Genomic DNA, 16,784 nt, shown 5'->3' on the forward strand with positions numbered 1-16,784 from the left:
ATTTAACAAAGTCCTGTGAAATGCATCACGTAAAGCAGGCAGGGTTTTAACGTTGAAAAAAAAAAAAAAAAGAATAGGACATTCTAATGGCAAGGTACCATTGTGATGCTCTCCACTAAATTGTACCATATTTATTTATTCATCTTTAATGTCTGTTCCTACTACATAATGAATGAAGCACTATGCCTTTTCTTAGTTTGAGCCTTTCTTTAAATGCCCTTCCTGGCATTTTGTTCATTTTGTCTTTTGGTATGTATGGTTGGTCATACTCAGTTTCAGCTCTATTTGGCTATTTTTAATTTTGATGAGATTCCTTCCTATGCAGTTAAGTTACACATAACTTCCAAACAGATAAATGTCAATGTAGTTCTTACACATAAGAACCTCAGTGGGGAGAGGAGGGCCATGATCCAAAGGAACCAGAGCAGTTGAGGAAACTGTTTATTGCTGGTCTGAGCTTTGAAACTACAGGTTTAAGAGAACATTTTGAAAAATGGGGCACACTTACAGATTGTGTGGTGATGAGAGACCCCCAAACAAAATGTTCCAGGGGTTTTGGTTTTGTGATTTACTCTTGTGTTGAAGAGGTGGTTGCAGCAATGTGTGCCCCACCACAGAACGTTGATGGGCGTGTAGTGGAACAAAAGAGAACTTTCTAGAAAGGATTCTATAAAGCCTGGTGCCCATCTAACAGTGAAGAAAATTTTCGTTGGTGGTATTAAAGAAGATACAGAAGAATATAATTTGAGAGACTACTTTGAAAAGTATGGCAAGACTGAAACCGTAGTATGGAAGACAGGCAGAGTGGGAAAAAGAGAGGATTTGCTTTTGTAATTTTTAATGATCATGATACAGTTGATAAAGCTATTGTTCAAAAATACCACGCTATTAATGGGCATAACTGTGAAGAGAAAAAGGCCCTTTCTAACCAAGAAATGCAGTCTGCTGGATCACAGAGAGGTCATGGAGGTTGGTCTGGCAACTTCATGGGTCATGGAGGAAACTCTAGAGGTGGTGGTAACTTTGGCCATGGTGGGAACTTCGTGTAAGAAGAGGCTACAGTGGTGGAGGTGGTGGTAGCAGAGATAGTTCTGGAGGCGGTGATGGTGGATATAACAGATTTGGAGGTGATGGTGGCAATTGTGGTGGTGGTCCTGGTTATAGTAGTAGAGGAGGCGATGGTGGTGGTGGACCAGGATATGGAAACCAAGGAGGCAGATGTGGTGGTGGAGGAGGATAGGATGATTACCATGAAGGAGGAAACTTTGGAGGTAACCATAGTGGTGGTGGGAACTATAATGATTTTGGAAATTATAGTGGACAACAGCAATCAAATATGGACCCATGAAGGGGGAACAGTTTTGGTGGAAGAAGCTCGGGCAGTCCCTAGGTCATGGTTATGGATCTGGTGGTGAAGTGGTGGATATGGCAGCAAAAGGTACTGAAAATTTTCAGAAGATAAAGGCTATAGTTCTTAACAGGAGAGAGAGGGAGGAGTTGTCAGGAAAGCCGTGGGTTACTTTGAGATAGTCGTCCCAAATGCATTAGAGGAACTGTAAAAATCTGCCACAGAAGGACCAATGATCCATAGTCAGGCAAGTTACTGCAGCTTAAACAGGAACCACTTCTTGTCCAGGACTGTCATAGCCTCAGTTTGCAAAAAGTGCAGCTATTGATTAATGCGATGTAGTGTCGATGACATGTGCATTCCTGAGGTCTTTTATCTGTTGTAGCTTTGTCTTTGTCTTTTTCATTACACGGGGTTTATTGCCCTGTAAATTGTGGTAGTGGTACCAGGAATAAAAAATTAAGGAATTTTTAACTGAAAAAAAAAAAAAAAGGTAAGACAGATGGAGAAAAAGTAAGCAAATTTATTATTGACAAAGCTAATAACAGGTTATGTGACTCCTATCTTTAGATTAAAACCTTGATTTTCCTCAGCTTTTGCATATTCCAAGCTCTCAGTACCATTTTATTCTGCCACGGCTGTTTCTCAAGAGGTGGGAGTACAGGCATTGCTTTATTCCCAACTTGTTCCTCCATGGCCTTCATGGACTCCCACACACCATGATTTTGGGGAGTCCTGGACATTCTTCCTTACGATCAACCCAAGCAAGATTAAACCAACCCCTTAATTGTGGTTAAAGCTGCCATAAGCCGAAATGATACACGGAAGTCAAAAATCACATGTGACCAAATGCCAAAAAGTGTTGGTCCAGGCCTTATCAGTTAAAAGCTAATTATTATACTACAGTAAAACCCAGCAGTAATGCACTATATGAGCTGCTATAAATTACCAGAATCCTAACCCTATGTACCCAGCCCAACAAAATCTTAATATTCAAGTATCATTTTGTTTCCTAAATTTCACTTGTTTATTCCTCAAGATTTCAGCCCATTGTGGCAGATGTTACGGTTTTGAGGAGGTCAATGTATAACACTCCTCGTCTCCTCACTTGGGTTCTAAACCAAAGAAGAAAGAAAAGTAAGACAAATTCAGATTATCACTAGGAATGTCATACATATGCAGGCAAGTAGACTTCTTAAGACAGATACCCAGAATTAGAAAAATTTACCCCCTGATTAGAAGCAAGAATTCCTGCCCCTCAAAGGTCCTTCTAGCTGGACTAAGAATCAAATTGACACGAGACAGATTAATAGGAGAAAATCAAATTCAATAGGTCTACCTATGGGGAATCCATACAGACATGGCAATTCCAAAGACAATCAGGCAAATGAGGTATATATGTCATTCTGAACTAAGAAGAGAGGAGGAGTCTGGGATTTCAGAGGAAAGGAGTGTTTTTCATAGGACGAGAAGAAGAGCTGATGTTTGTTAATTGTTTGCCCTATGATACAGGTAATAGCCCTTATTCTGGCAAAGACCCCCAATTTAGATTCTTCTGTGTGGTTAAAGGAGAGAGTTTATCTTGAGCCCACAGGGTCTCAAACGCCTTCGGCTCAAAATAATCCACGTGCCTAAGTGGCATATTCTGGGGGGACCTGACCTGAACCCCTTCACCACCCAGTTGTCAAGAGCTGAACTGAGCTGGAGGGGGCCAAATTGCCAGGTGTCAGAGTGGTCCATCAAGGTATGTCAAAATGAAAGTAACGGTCAGGACTTGAGTTACTTACGGCAATGATCTCAGCAGGAGGCTACCAGGAGGCAACGCAGACTCCCACTGTGTTCCATTCTTCCCTATGGAATAGTGTTAGACGGATCAGCACATACGCAAGGATCCTTTCACTGACAAGGGGGCCCAAAACATTTTGAGAACTCAAGGACCAGAAGGGGAGAGATGGGGGAGGCCTAAGAATGGAAAAGAATTGAATATGGAGGCAGAGTGGGAAAGAAATGTCTGGTGTGGGGAGGCCTGCTCTCCTCCATGAAGCCTGCCAGGTAAAGTCTTTATACCTGCTTATGGTCAGACCTGAAACTTCACACATCAAAGTGTTCCACCCCCTTCATCTGGGGACATTCCTCTGTAAAAGTGAAAGTATGGAAGTTAATAAAATAAAATAAAATAAAATAAAATAAAATAAAATAAAATAAAATAAAATAAAAAAGTATGGAAGCTCAGAACACAAAGTGTGTTTCTCACAGGTAAGAGGGAAAACATAAAGACACTATGCAAGCATTCTATTATTCTGTCAAACTTCACAACAAAGTAAGTCCCTCCTCAACCCCAGGAAGATGCAAATACAGGAACAAAAATAGGCCAGTAGTTGAGCAGTAGTGGAGATTCCTAGATTTTTAACTTTATTTTCTATATAAGGGAGCAAATTTATTCCAATCTCTTGGTCAGTGATGTTTTATGATTAAATAACATCAATCAATCAATAAATAAGATACTCACAGATATCCATAATTACACAACTTTTTTAAATTACACAACTTTTGAACAAAACATCATATTTTTTTCTAGATTTATAACTCTTTTCTTTCTCCTCATTTTGATATCATGTAACATCAATTCAGTTTATTAAAATGAGAAGAGAATTCTGGAAAGAGGGCAAACTATATAGGGCAACAAAAAGATATGGACAATATCTACAGGGGGAAAAGTTGACAATGTACACTCATGATTACCAAAATGCAAGCATGTGGGGGGGACGGACCCCTGATACCTGATGTTTGCATGACAATAGGATAAGGAAGCAAAGGGGCATCTAATAAAACTTGAGAACTACCAAGTAACCAACAGGTACTTACATGAAAGCTCAACAAATCATTTTGAGAATAGCAGCGAAACTAGGAGGGTGTACGGTTGAGTGAGAACCTGTTGTCTATGATAAGGTCCAAAGATGTAGAGCATTCTACATCCTATGAACTCTGGGAACTGTCTAATCTCTTTTCCATGACAATAATCTATGCTCAGGAGAAATGTCTATGACTAAAACTCAAAATGAAAATAATAGAGGCAAAAGAAAAAGGAGACAGAATAAATCAAAGGAGAGAATCAATTAGGAATTCTCATTACATAAATTGCTGTATTCTTCAACTCTTCATAAAAACAACAGATGAGAGAAATTTAGATGCAAGTTAGAAATGCTATCTTAAAATTTAATGAAATCAATTTCATAAACACAAATACAACAAAAGTGACTCCCATCCAAAATTACTGTAAGACAGAAAGACAGACTGAGACAAAAGAAATGACATCCATAAAGACAATGAAGGCAGGTTGGAAGAAATGGCCACAAAACATCAGTACATCAAAACAGATCAAAAGACAAAGGAAAAGTCATTTAGAATATGAGAACTCTCTCTCTCTCAAATAAATAAATAAATCTTTCTTTTAAAAAAATGGGACGCCTGGGTGGCTCAGTCAGTTGAGCATCTAACTCTTGGTTTTGGCTCAGGTCATGATCTCAGGGTCATGGGATCAAACCCCATATGGGGCTTGCTTTCAGTGGGGAGTCTGCTTGAGGTTCTCTCCCTGCCTCCTCCCTTCCCTCCCACTCTCATCCTCTCTCTCTCTCTCTCTAAAATAAATAAATAAATCTTTCTAAAAAAACAAAGAAAATGTAATGAAATGAAATGAAATATGAAAGAACAGTGTAATTCAGAAATGGGGTGATAGAATCAGGGAAGAATTAGAAATTAAAAAAAGAAATTGCGTCTGAAATAATGAATGAGAAGAGCAAATAACTAGCCAGTATCTTAAGGGAAATAGAAGATTTTTTTTTTAAAAATAGAAACATTTTATAAATCAAAAGAAGTGAAAAAAGAAATGATACTGATTTTATATGTAGTCAAGATTACTGCCAAGTTACACAGTGCACAGAAAATTTGTCACCAGCATGCAAGGTCTCAGGTAATGATTTTCTGATGAGTCTTAACTCAAAATTTACTAAATAATGACCTTTAGACAACCAAAATGACTGCAAAGACCTTGACATAAGAACTGGTGGTAGAGATTAGAGATTAGTGATTTACCTATAGAATCAAAATCAATGGGGACATAAAAAAGAGAGTATAGAATGTTCTGTCTGCATGTTCTGACACTGGGTATAATACAACTGTGAATAAATAAGACAGAATGGGTAGAGCATTTGCAAAAACCTCCTTTTTAAACTAAATTGGTGCTAATGTTGGTATTATTATTCTAAAGATGCTGTGTGTGTAATGTAGGATAAAATCAACAATTCTAATTTTATCATCCCCAGTATCCTTGCAATTCAGGATGTTCAATGTGGGGGAGAGGAGATATGCAAATAAAAAAGAAAGGTTAAGTTATACTGAATATGAACAGAAATTTCATGTAAAATCAGATATTTTATTTTTAAAATATTTATCTATAACTTTTCCATGCATATTTATATTTATGTAGAGAGATAATAGATGACAGATAGATAGATGATAGATAGGTAGGTAGGTAGATAGATGATGGATAGATAGATAGATAGATAGATAGATAGATAGATAGATAGAACACACATTCATATTTTCTAGTGCTGTTTATTGGAAAATTATAAAAACTATGATCAACTTACTAAGAATGACAATCTTTTGTCCAAACTGTGATCTCTATAAACCATCTCCCACTAAAAGGAAAGAGGGCTACTTGGATAATTGGATAATTTCAGGTCTCAGACAGGAAATGTACAATATATTTTCCTATAAAATTACCAGAGAAGGTAGTTCTAATAACGAGACATTTGATCAGGGAAAGAATAAATTGGGTTTCTGAGAAAGAACATTCTTGGCAGAGGAAACAGCAAGTGCAAAGTCCGTAGGTGGGATTGTGTTTGCTGTATTGAGAAAAAGTAAGGAGGTCTTCCTGGCTGCAGCTTTGAAAGTGAGGGCCAGTGTACCAGCAATGGATCGATGGGTTAGTAGTGGGTCAGAACAAAAGAGTTTTATAAACTGTTTCTAACAGTTTGGTTTTTCACTGAGAGAAATAGTTCATAGAGTTATTTTGAGCAGAGAATTAACATGATCTGACTTCTGTTTTTAAAGGATCACTTTGGTGGGGCGCATGGGTGGCACAGTCAGTTAAGTGTCCAACTCTTGGTTTTAGCTCAGGTCATGATCTCAGGGTCATGAGACTGAGTCCTGCATTGGGCTCTGCAATCAGCGGGGAGTCTGTTTGAGATTCTCTTTCTCCCTTTTTCTCTTCCTCTGTCCCTCCCCCCCAAAAAAAATCTTTAAAAAATACATAAAAGTATTGCTTTGGCTGCTACATTACTTTAGATTATTAAGGGAAGAGAAAAGTAAAAGCAGGAAGACCAGGTGAGAGCCTGCTGCAGTAATCTGGGCAAGATTTGGCAGACACTTGAACATGCATAAGCACAAAAGTGATGAGGAGAAATGGTAGGATTCCAAATGTCTCTTGAACATACAGTCAGTGGGGTTTTGTGACAGTTAGATGTAGGGTGTGAAAGAAGGAGAAAATTCAAGACTATCCCAAGGTCCAGGACCTGAGCAAGTATAAAAATGAAGATGGCAATTCCTGAGATGATGACGACTTTGAGAGGTGCCAGTCATCAGGGGACAAATCAAATGTTAAAGTTTGCATAATTGTCCATCATTATTATTAAAATTATATTAAAATGTATTCATTTAAAAGTATTTCTTTTTTCCTACTGCTACATTTCATTAAAAATTGTAGTGAATCTTTGCAAATGCATCTTTAATGTCACAGTCTTTGTCAAAATAAGGGCAAGTTTTAGAGCCATGTAACACATTTTTAAGGCTACATCATCTTCACTTCTATCTGTGTTGTGAAAAATAGCACCTTTTCAAGCTAGGACTGATACTGCCTCTGGAGATCTGATCCTACATGTAGAATATTAAGACCACTTTTTTGAAAACATTATCTTATAAGTGTGAATATGTGATCTCAAAATATAAACCACTTATTATACTATAATAAATCCCAAAACAGTTCTATCATGTGTTCTTTAAAGAACTTAATTAAAACATTATGCACCTATTTGCAATGGAGATATTGACACTTTGGGAGAACAATCAAACTTGTTAAATTCCTTTGACTTTTTTTTGAATTGCAATTGATGGTCTCATTCAAAATGAACATCGGTTTTCACTGAGGTCATTCTAGAAGAGTGTGTCTTACCTAAATAGTATTCTGTTGTTTAAAATAAGGTAATTGTGAAACTACCTTTTAATATGAAAGCCATTGCAAGAACAAGCATAAGAAGAAACTTTATTTTTATTTTTTTTTAAAGTGTATTTATTTATTTTAGAGGGGGATGGTTAGAGGCAGATGGAGAGAGAACCCTAGGTAGACTCCATGATGAGCACAGAGCCCCCACATGGGGCTCAAATTCATGAAGCTGAGATCACGACCTGAGGTGAAACCGAGAGTCCCATGCTTAACCGACTGGGCTGCCCAGGCACCAGCAGCAACTCTATTTTTAGAATGATGATGAGGGAGGAGATAAAATTAAAACAAAAAGTTAAATACATTCAGGAATAGGTATCTTCCTGACTTAGATTTTTTTTTAATCATTCTCTACATTGTTTCATCTCTGTAAATTCATTGTACCTTTATGGATTTTTCATTCCATATTTAAACATTTTTATTTAACTTTGGAATTTCGGGGAGGAAAACTATATTTAAGCTGAATCGTTTAACCACCAAAAGAAGAAATTTAAAATTACCAAACCTATTCTTGTTAACATTTTCTCGACAAGATAGCATGATGAAAAAACATATAATATTGTAATATTTAATACAAGTTTAAATATTAGTTATATTCCACAAGTTAATAAAGATTATTAGTCCGATGACTTTTAATTCCTGCTCATTTACATTTTGAGGCATTACTTAGTAGTTTGTTACCAAATTTCATTTGTTATTCATATACAGGGGATAAAATAAGGACTTCTTCAAGAAGTAATAAGTTACTGGGGTGCCTGGGTGGTTCAGTTGGTAGAGTGTGTGACTCTTAATCTCAGAGTTGTGAGTTCAAGCCCCATGTTGGGTATGGAGCCTATTTACAAAAATAAATAACGGGAGAAAAAAAGTAATAAGTCACTATTGTGCCATTATTTTTAAAGAAACTAGTATCACTGTTGGAGAGTTAAAGTTGAGGTTAATTAATAATGTTCCAGGGAAGAGTTATGCAGTCTCCCTATGAAACAGTACTCTGAGGTCAAGACATTCTTTGACAAAATTGAATGTAGTCATATCTATAAAGAAAAGAACGTATCAAATAGAAAGGTATTAGTAACCTACAGAGAACTAGAGAGAAATAATAAGGGTAGAGACATTGGTATATCCATGTGTCCAGGGATGAGAGCATTTTACCTAAGGGGATTCAGGTATTTTGTTCTCTCTGGCAAAACCATTCCCATTTTGAGATAAACACAAAATGTTCTCCTTTTCAATTTTTCTAACCCCTTCATCCTGATTACATGTTTTCAAAAGAACTTCTAATTATGTTTTCTTATGGGGAGAGCATAATCAGATTTCATCAAAACATGGTGAAACAACTCAATTCAAATTTTTTTAAAAAACAGAATTTGATTTCACACATCATTGTCCACTTCTTTGGTCCCTTCTATGTTATTCTTCAAGAAACTCATCCACAGTCTCTCTTGATAATTCCTTTCTTCTGTACCTATACAAACCAGTATTTAACCCCTCGATGGCCACTGAGAAAGCTCTTATGAAGGTCACCTTTGCAATGACAATTTCAACACCCAATTTTTACTCGTTACTTACTTAATATCAGCAACTTTAAAAATTATTATTGATTTTTCACACATATATATAAGATTAGAAATAGTAATACAATAAAACCCCATATAGTCCTACATATTCTTTTTTTTTTTGCATATTTGTTTGTTTTGTAGTAAGAACATTTAGCATGAGATTTACTCTCAACAGATTTTTAAGTGTGCAATATAATATTGTTGACTACAGGCATAATGCTGTACATCAGATCTCTAGAATTTATCTTGCATAACTAAAACTTCATGCAGTTAAATGGCAGCTCCTCTTTTCCTTCTTTCCTTTCTATGAGTTTGACTATTTTGGATGCCTCATATAATTGGAATCATGCAGTATTTGTCCTTCTGTTACTTGTACACTATTGGAGAAAATGTAAAATGGTGCAGCTGCTATGGAGAAAAGTATGGAGTATCTTCAAAAAATTAAAGATAGAACTACCATATGATCCAGCAACCCCACTTCTGAGTATATATCCAAAGGAAGTGAAAGCAGAATCTCAAAGAGTTATCTGTGCTACCGTGTTCATTGCAATATTACTCACAATAGCCAAGACATGGAAACAACCAAAATGTCCACAGATGGATAAATCAAGAAAGAAAATGTGGTAAATACGTGCAATGGAATATTATTTAGCCTTTAAAAAGAAGGAAATCCTGCCAAATATGATAAACATGGATAAATCTGGAAGACATACTGCTAAGCCCCTTACCTATCATTCAAATCCATTATCAAGATTTTTTCACATTTTCCTTTTTTCATTCGCTGAAGTATTTAAAGCTCATAAAGATGAATATGCTAAAGCAAGTTTCCAGTATTATGGTATTTCATCACTATCTACTTCAATATGTTTCTAAAATTATAATCATTTTCCAGCAAAAACCCCAAAATTCATTACCAAGTCTAACAGAAGGAATAGTAATGAAATTAACAATAAAAGAAAATCCAGTCCATAACCAAATTTCCTCAATTAACTCAAAAAAGTGTTTGCATACTTATTTTATTCTAAGGAGGATCCAGACAAGGTCAACACACTAAATTTGGTATTTAGTGTTTTGTTTTGTTTTGTTTGTTTAATGTCTCTTTTAAGCAGATTAGCTTCCTCCTGGGTTTTTTGTTAGTTGTAACTGTGGGTAGTTGTTGTTTTAATGGTACTGAAAATTAGTCAGCAGTCATACATTTTGTATATTTTTTCCAGAGCAAAATAGAGTGGATTCCTTGATGTGAGTGGGTCAAGGGTAAATGCATATATCATTTTTCTAATTATTGCTCAGTTTCTCTGCAGAGGGGTTTAACCATTTTTCACTCCCACCGTCTGTATATGAATATTTGTTTCCTCACAACTTCTTCATCGGGGAATGTGGCCAAAACTCTGAATGCTTACCAACCGGATAGATAATAAGTGGTTGTTCAATGCAGTTTAAAATAGCATTTCTTTCTATTGTGTACAATTAACTTATTTTTATGTGTTTAAAGGTGATTTTTACTTTTTCTTTTGTTAACTACACTTGATGAGCAGCTTTTGAAAGTTTTCATCACTACCTCTTTAATAAAGTAGCTTTCTTCGTTGGACTTTGAAGCCTTACCACTCACCTTACTTCTCTTCTCCCTCACTGCACCCACTCTCATTCTCAGGCCAGATTATTCTCCTCAACTTCTGTCAGCTAGCCCCAAGGCTCAGTCTGTGAACATCTTCTTTTCATCTATACTCGCTCACTAGGGAACTTTATCTAGTCTCCTGCGTTTAAATATCATCGACACACTGATGACAATTCCCAGATTTGTATCTTTAGTCTTTAGCTTTACCCTCAATTACAGAAAAATATAAAATTCACTACTTGATATGCCCACCTCAGTATCAAGCCACTATTGATCATCCCCACACTCTAAGCAACCCCGCCCCCCAATATTCCCCTGTTTCCTGCCTCCTTTCCTATAATTGCTCAAATCAAACGTCTTAGAGTGATCAGGAGCTCCTCTCTTTCTCCCAGATCCCTCTTCTAATGCAGCAACCCATTCAGTTGACTCTACGAGATTTTGGCCATCTTACCACCATTACGGTTCTAGCCCAAGACAACAGTGTCACTCCCTTGGATTTGAGGATAAGCCCTCCTTACTGGTCTCCTTGCTTTCACCTAATGTTCCTGACATACAGCGACCGAAATGATGCCTTTGAAATAAATCAGATCAGATCCAACAATTTCATTTCTGGATATATATCCAAAAGAACTGAAAGAGTTTCAGAGATACATGTACACCCATGTTTAAAGCAGCATTGTTCAAAACAGCCAATAGGTGGAAGTTTATTGTGCAAATGCCTGCCAACAAATGAATAGATTTACAAAATGTGATAAATAAAGTGTTATATTATTCAGCCTTATAAAGGAAGGGAATTCTAATCCATGCCACAACATGGATGAACCTTGAGGACACACTAAGCAAAATAAGCCAGTTACAAAAAGACAAATACTGTATAATTCCACTTACACGAGGTTATCTTGAGTAATCAAACTCGGAGACACAGAAAGGAGAGAGTGGCTGCCAGGAGCTGGAGTGGGAAGTAGAGAGTTGTCTAATGGGAACAGACTTGCATCTTTGCAAGATGAAAAAGTTCTAAAGATTGGTTGAACCACAATGTGAATATACTTAACACTACTGAACTATAGACTTAAAGATGGTTAGGAGGGTAAGTTTTATGTTACATGCATTTTACCACAATTTAAAAATATTTTTTAAAAAACTTAAATAATTTTTTTTAAAAATCAAAGTCAGATCTCCTTCAAACCCATCGATAGATTTCCTTCTCTCTCAGAATAAGTCTAAAATTCTTCCCAGAACCTTCAAGGCCTTATATGATTTGTACCCTTCCCCCACTCAACACCTATCTCCAACCTCATGATCTACTAGTTTCTCTCTCATTCTGCCTCTGTTTTCCTGCTGTGCCTCAAACTTGCCAAAAACACTTCTCCTTCAGGTCCTCCACTCTTGATGTTTCTGGAGATATTTACATAATTCACTCTCTATTTCAAAATGTTTTTTTTTTTTTAAGATTTTATTTATTTATTCGACAGAGATAGAGACAGCCAGCGAGAGAGGGAACACAAGCAGGGGGAGTGGGAGAGGAAGAAGCAGGCTCACAGCGGAGGAGCCTGATGTGGGGCTCGATCCCATAACGCCAGGATCACGACCTGAGCCGAAGGCAGGCGCTTAACCACTGTGCCACCCAGGCGCCCCATCTATTTCAAAATGTTAATTGCTCAAAGAAGCATTCCCTGGAAACCTCACCTAACTAGTACCTTCTTCTTGTCATTCTTTAACCCCTTATTGATTTATTTTGCTTCATAACACTTAGCACTACATATATATATACATATATATATATATGTATATATATACATATATACACACACACATATATATATACATATGTATCATCTGTTCATATTGTTGGGGAAGAAAACTTTCCTCTGTCCTATGGTCCTTCTAGCTAGACTTGGAATCAAATTAATATGAAACAGATTAATATGAGAAAATCAAATTCAATAGGCATATATACAGGAAATCCACACAGGCACGAAATTCCAAAGACATCAAGACATCAGGAAGCTTAAATGAGCTAAGGAGAAGGGTAAGGTCTAAGGATACAAAGGGGAAGAAGACCATTTGTAAAAAGGTGAAAGGAGATGTTTTCTAAAGCAAAGTTGCCCTATTATGCAGATAAGTTTCTTAGAAAAAGGTAGTCTCTCTTAATAGCTCTTTCTTGGTATAGGCTCTCTTTTCCAAAGTAAATTTAGGCAGTTGAGGAGGAGGCAGAGAGCTTTTCTTGAATCTGCTAAGTTTTGATTACTCTTAACTCAAAATAATCTTTATGCCAAAGTGGCCCATCTTAGGGCAACCTACTCTTGGCCTCTACAATATGCTTAACTAGTTTTTTCTTCTCTTCAGTTATTAAAGTCTATCTCTTTCATTTTCAATCTCTCTCATAAATAAACGGCCATATGTATTTGGATTTGCATCTTTACTATTTTCTTCCCTGTGACAATATCACAGTGCCTTCGTTTCTGGAGATTTCTATCAAATCTCAATATGTTAGGTGAAAGTATCAAAATGTCCTTCAAAACTGTTTTGTCTATCCTTGCTCTTTAATTGTTCATATCTATATAAAAATCAGCTTGTCAAGTTCCATGAAAATAATCTGTGAAAATTTTTATTGGAATTGCACTGAATTTTTATGTTGTTTGTTAGAAAATTTATACCTTTACATTCCTGGATTTTCCCATCCTTGCATATAATGCAATTTATTAAGGTTGTTAATGTCTTTCAATAAAGTGTTACAATTTTCTGAAAAAAATCTTTTATATATCTTGTGAGATTTATTTTTAGTACCTTATATTTTTGGTTGTACTCAAATAATATATTTTTTAAATAGAAGTTTCTTTTATTTTCTGATATAGAGGAATGCCATATAATTCATTTTGTATCTAGCAACTGTACTAATCTCTCTTATTAATTCTGCAGATTCTTTGGGGATTCTGTGTTGTAAATCATATATCTGCAAATGCAGATTTCTATTTCTTTTTCAAAACACTATGTCTTTTCCTCTCCATTTCCTGGCTAATCCCTTTAGGACAATATTGAATGGAAATCAGGGCAGTGAGTATTCTCATCTTATTCTTTATTTAAAAGAGAAATGCTTTTGACATTTTACTATTAAATGTTAATTTTTTCTCCAAATTTTATCACATTAAAGAAGTTCTATTCTTATGTTGCTAAGTATATTTTCATTTTGATTCATGAATGATCGTTTTATGCATCTGTTGGGATGATCATCTTTTACCTTTAATCTATAAATGTAATAAATTACATTAATATATTTTCCAATGTTGAACTAGATTTTCATTTCTAGAATAAACCAATTTAGTTGTGTTGTTAAGTTACTAGATTCGGTTTGCTAATATTTTCTTTAAGATGTTCTCTTCATGTACACAAAAGAGATTACAATATAATGTTGCATTTTCGTATGGTTATTTTCTGTTTTTGCAGCAAGGTAAACCTGTGCCATAAAAAACAGTTGAAAAGAGGTTCTGTTTTTTTTTTTTTTTCCTTAAAAACATGTGCAAGACAGCAGTTATCTTTTTTAAGTGTATGTTTAAATTGTCCCTAGCATTTTCCTTGCAGGTAATTTTTTGAATATTCATTTAATTTCCTTAATGATCATGAGGTCAAAACTTCTGTAGCTGAAATCATGCAACCATAATATTTTGTGTTTACCTATTGGCGATGTTATATAAAATAAAATACATATACCATATCATGTTCTAAAATCTGAAAAACTATTTCAAAACAAATGATTTTCCCAAAAATTTTAGATAAGAAATTTTAGGCTTCTAGTAGAATTTCTATTCTTGCATCAATTTTAGTAAGTTACACTTTTTCCAAAAGTTCATCCACAGAATTTACGTTTTGAAAATTATTACCATCATAGTATCACCCCACACCTGTCAGAACAACTAAAACCAAAAACTCGAGAAATAAGTATTGTTAAGAATATGGAGAAAGAGGAACACTTGTTAACTGTTGGTGGGAATGCAAACTGGTACAGCCTCTCTGAAAAACAGTATGGAGGTTCCTCAAACAATTAAAAATAGAACTACTCTATGATCCAGTAATCATATTACTGGGTATTTACCCAAAGAATATGAAAACATGAATTGAAAAGGATATATGCACCCCTGTGTTTATTGCAACATTACTTGCAATAGTCAAACTATGGAAGCCGCTTAACTGTCCACTGATAGATTAATGGATAAAGAAAATGTGGCATACACACACACACACACACACATACATGGCATATATATGGCATATACATACACACACACACACACACATACATGTGTATACACACACACAGTGGAATATTATTCTGTCATAAACAAAAATGAAATCTTGCAGCAACATAGATGGAACTAGAGAGTACAACATTAAGTGAAATAAGCCAGTTAGAGAAAGACAAATACCATATGATTTCACTGTTTATGGAAATCAAGAGACAAAACAAATGAACAAAGGAAAAAAAGAGAGAGAGAGAGAGAAACCAGAACAGGCTCTTAATTATAGAGAACAAACTGGTGGTTACCATAAGGGAGGTGTACAGAGAGATAGACGAAGTAGTCGAAGGGGATGAAGACTACATTTATCCTGACGAGCACTGAGAGATATATGGAACTGTTGAATCACTATATTGCACACCTGAAAATAATGAAACACTGCTTGTTAACTACACTGGAATTAAAGAAAAATTATGATCATCAAGTTATTCATAATCACTCTTAATTTGCAAATTCCTGCTGCATCTCTTTATCTTGGCTTTACCTCTAATATGTTTTTAGGTATATTCTTTTTTTTTTAAGATTTTATTTATTTATTTTACAGAGAGCACAAGTGGGGGAGCAGCAGAGGGAGAAGCAGCAGGTTCCCCGCTGAGCAAGGAGCCCGATGCGGGGCTCGATCCCAGGACCCTGGAATCATGACCTGCGCTGAAGGCAGATACTTAAGGACTGAGCCACCCAGGTGCCCCTAGGAATATTCTTTCAATCTTATCAGTCTTGCCAGATGTTAACAATATTGATAATTAAAACAAACAAATGTAACTTTCTTGATTCTATTGCATCAAAATGTTTTTTAAATTAAAGTCTGTTCTTCTATTTCTTATTTTTCTTTTTCTACTTTATTTTTATTTGTTTTAGTGTTCTTTTTTGTATCCTTATAAATTAGATGCTTAGGTCATAATTTATTTGATCTTCTTCTTTTCTAATGAGAACATTTATGATCCACTTTCAGTGCGTGTCCCGAGTTTTGCTTTGAATAATTTTTATTATGACCAGTGCTAAGTATTTTCTAAACTCCTGCACTGATTCTAACTTGGCTATTGATTATTTAGAATAATTTTTTCATATGAATTTTTAGTATTTTTCTTTTACATTTCTAACTCCATTTTATTTTTGTCAGTAAGTCTTATATGTTATTGATTTTTTAAGTATAATTAATATAGTGTACATTAGTTCAGGTGTAAAATATAATGATTCAACGATTCTACACATTTCTCAGTGCTCATCAAGATAAGTGTACTCTTAACTTCCCACATGAGAGATTTTTGTTTGTCTCTTTTTTGTTGTTGTTTATTCATTTGCTTTGTTTCTTTAATCCCACATACAAGAGAAATCATATGATATTTGTTTTTCTCTGACTGACTTATTTCACTTAGCATAATATCCCCTAGGTCCATCCACGTTGTTGCAAATGGCAAAATTTCATTCTTTTTTATGGCTCAGTAATATCCATTATGGGTGTGTGTGTGTGTGTGTGTGTGTGTGTGTGTATCACTTCTACTTTACCCATTTATAGTTGAGTTATTTCTAGTCTTTGCTATTATAACTAACGTTGCAATAAACATTTATTAACATATTAATAGACATGTATATATCTTTTCAAATTAGTGGGATTTTTTCCCTTTAGCTAAATATCCCACAGTGGAATTAGTAGATTGTATAGTAGTTCTAGTTTGAATTTTTTGAGGAATCT

At 35.3% G+C, this 16,784-nt stretch overlaps 1 pseudogene; it reads left to right on the forward strand.

Annotated features, from left to right (window-relative positions):
- The first annotated feature begins 476 nt into the window (after positions 1-476).
- On the forward strand, positions 477-1,445 carry LOC113252651 (heterogeneous nuclear ribonucleoprotein A3-like; annotated as a pseudogene).
- Positions 1,446-16,784: the final 15,339 nt, after the last annotated feature.

The sequence above is a fragment of the Ursus arctos genome, unplaced genomic scaffold (genome assembly GCF_023065955.2).
Source record: "Ursus arctos isolate Adak ecotype North America unplaced genomic scaffold, UrsArc2.0 scaffold_6, whole genome shotgun sequence".
In the NCBI taxonomy this organism is placed as follows: Eukaryota; Metazoa; Chordata; class Mammalia; order Carnivora; family Ursidae; genus Ursus; species Ursus arctos.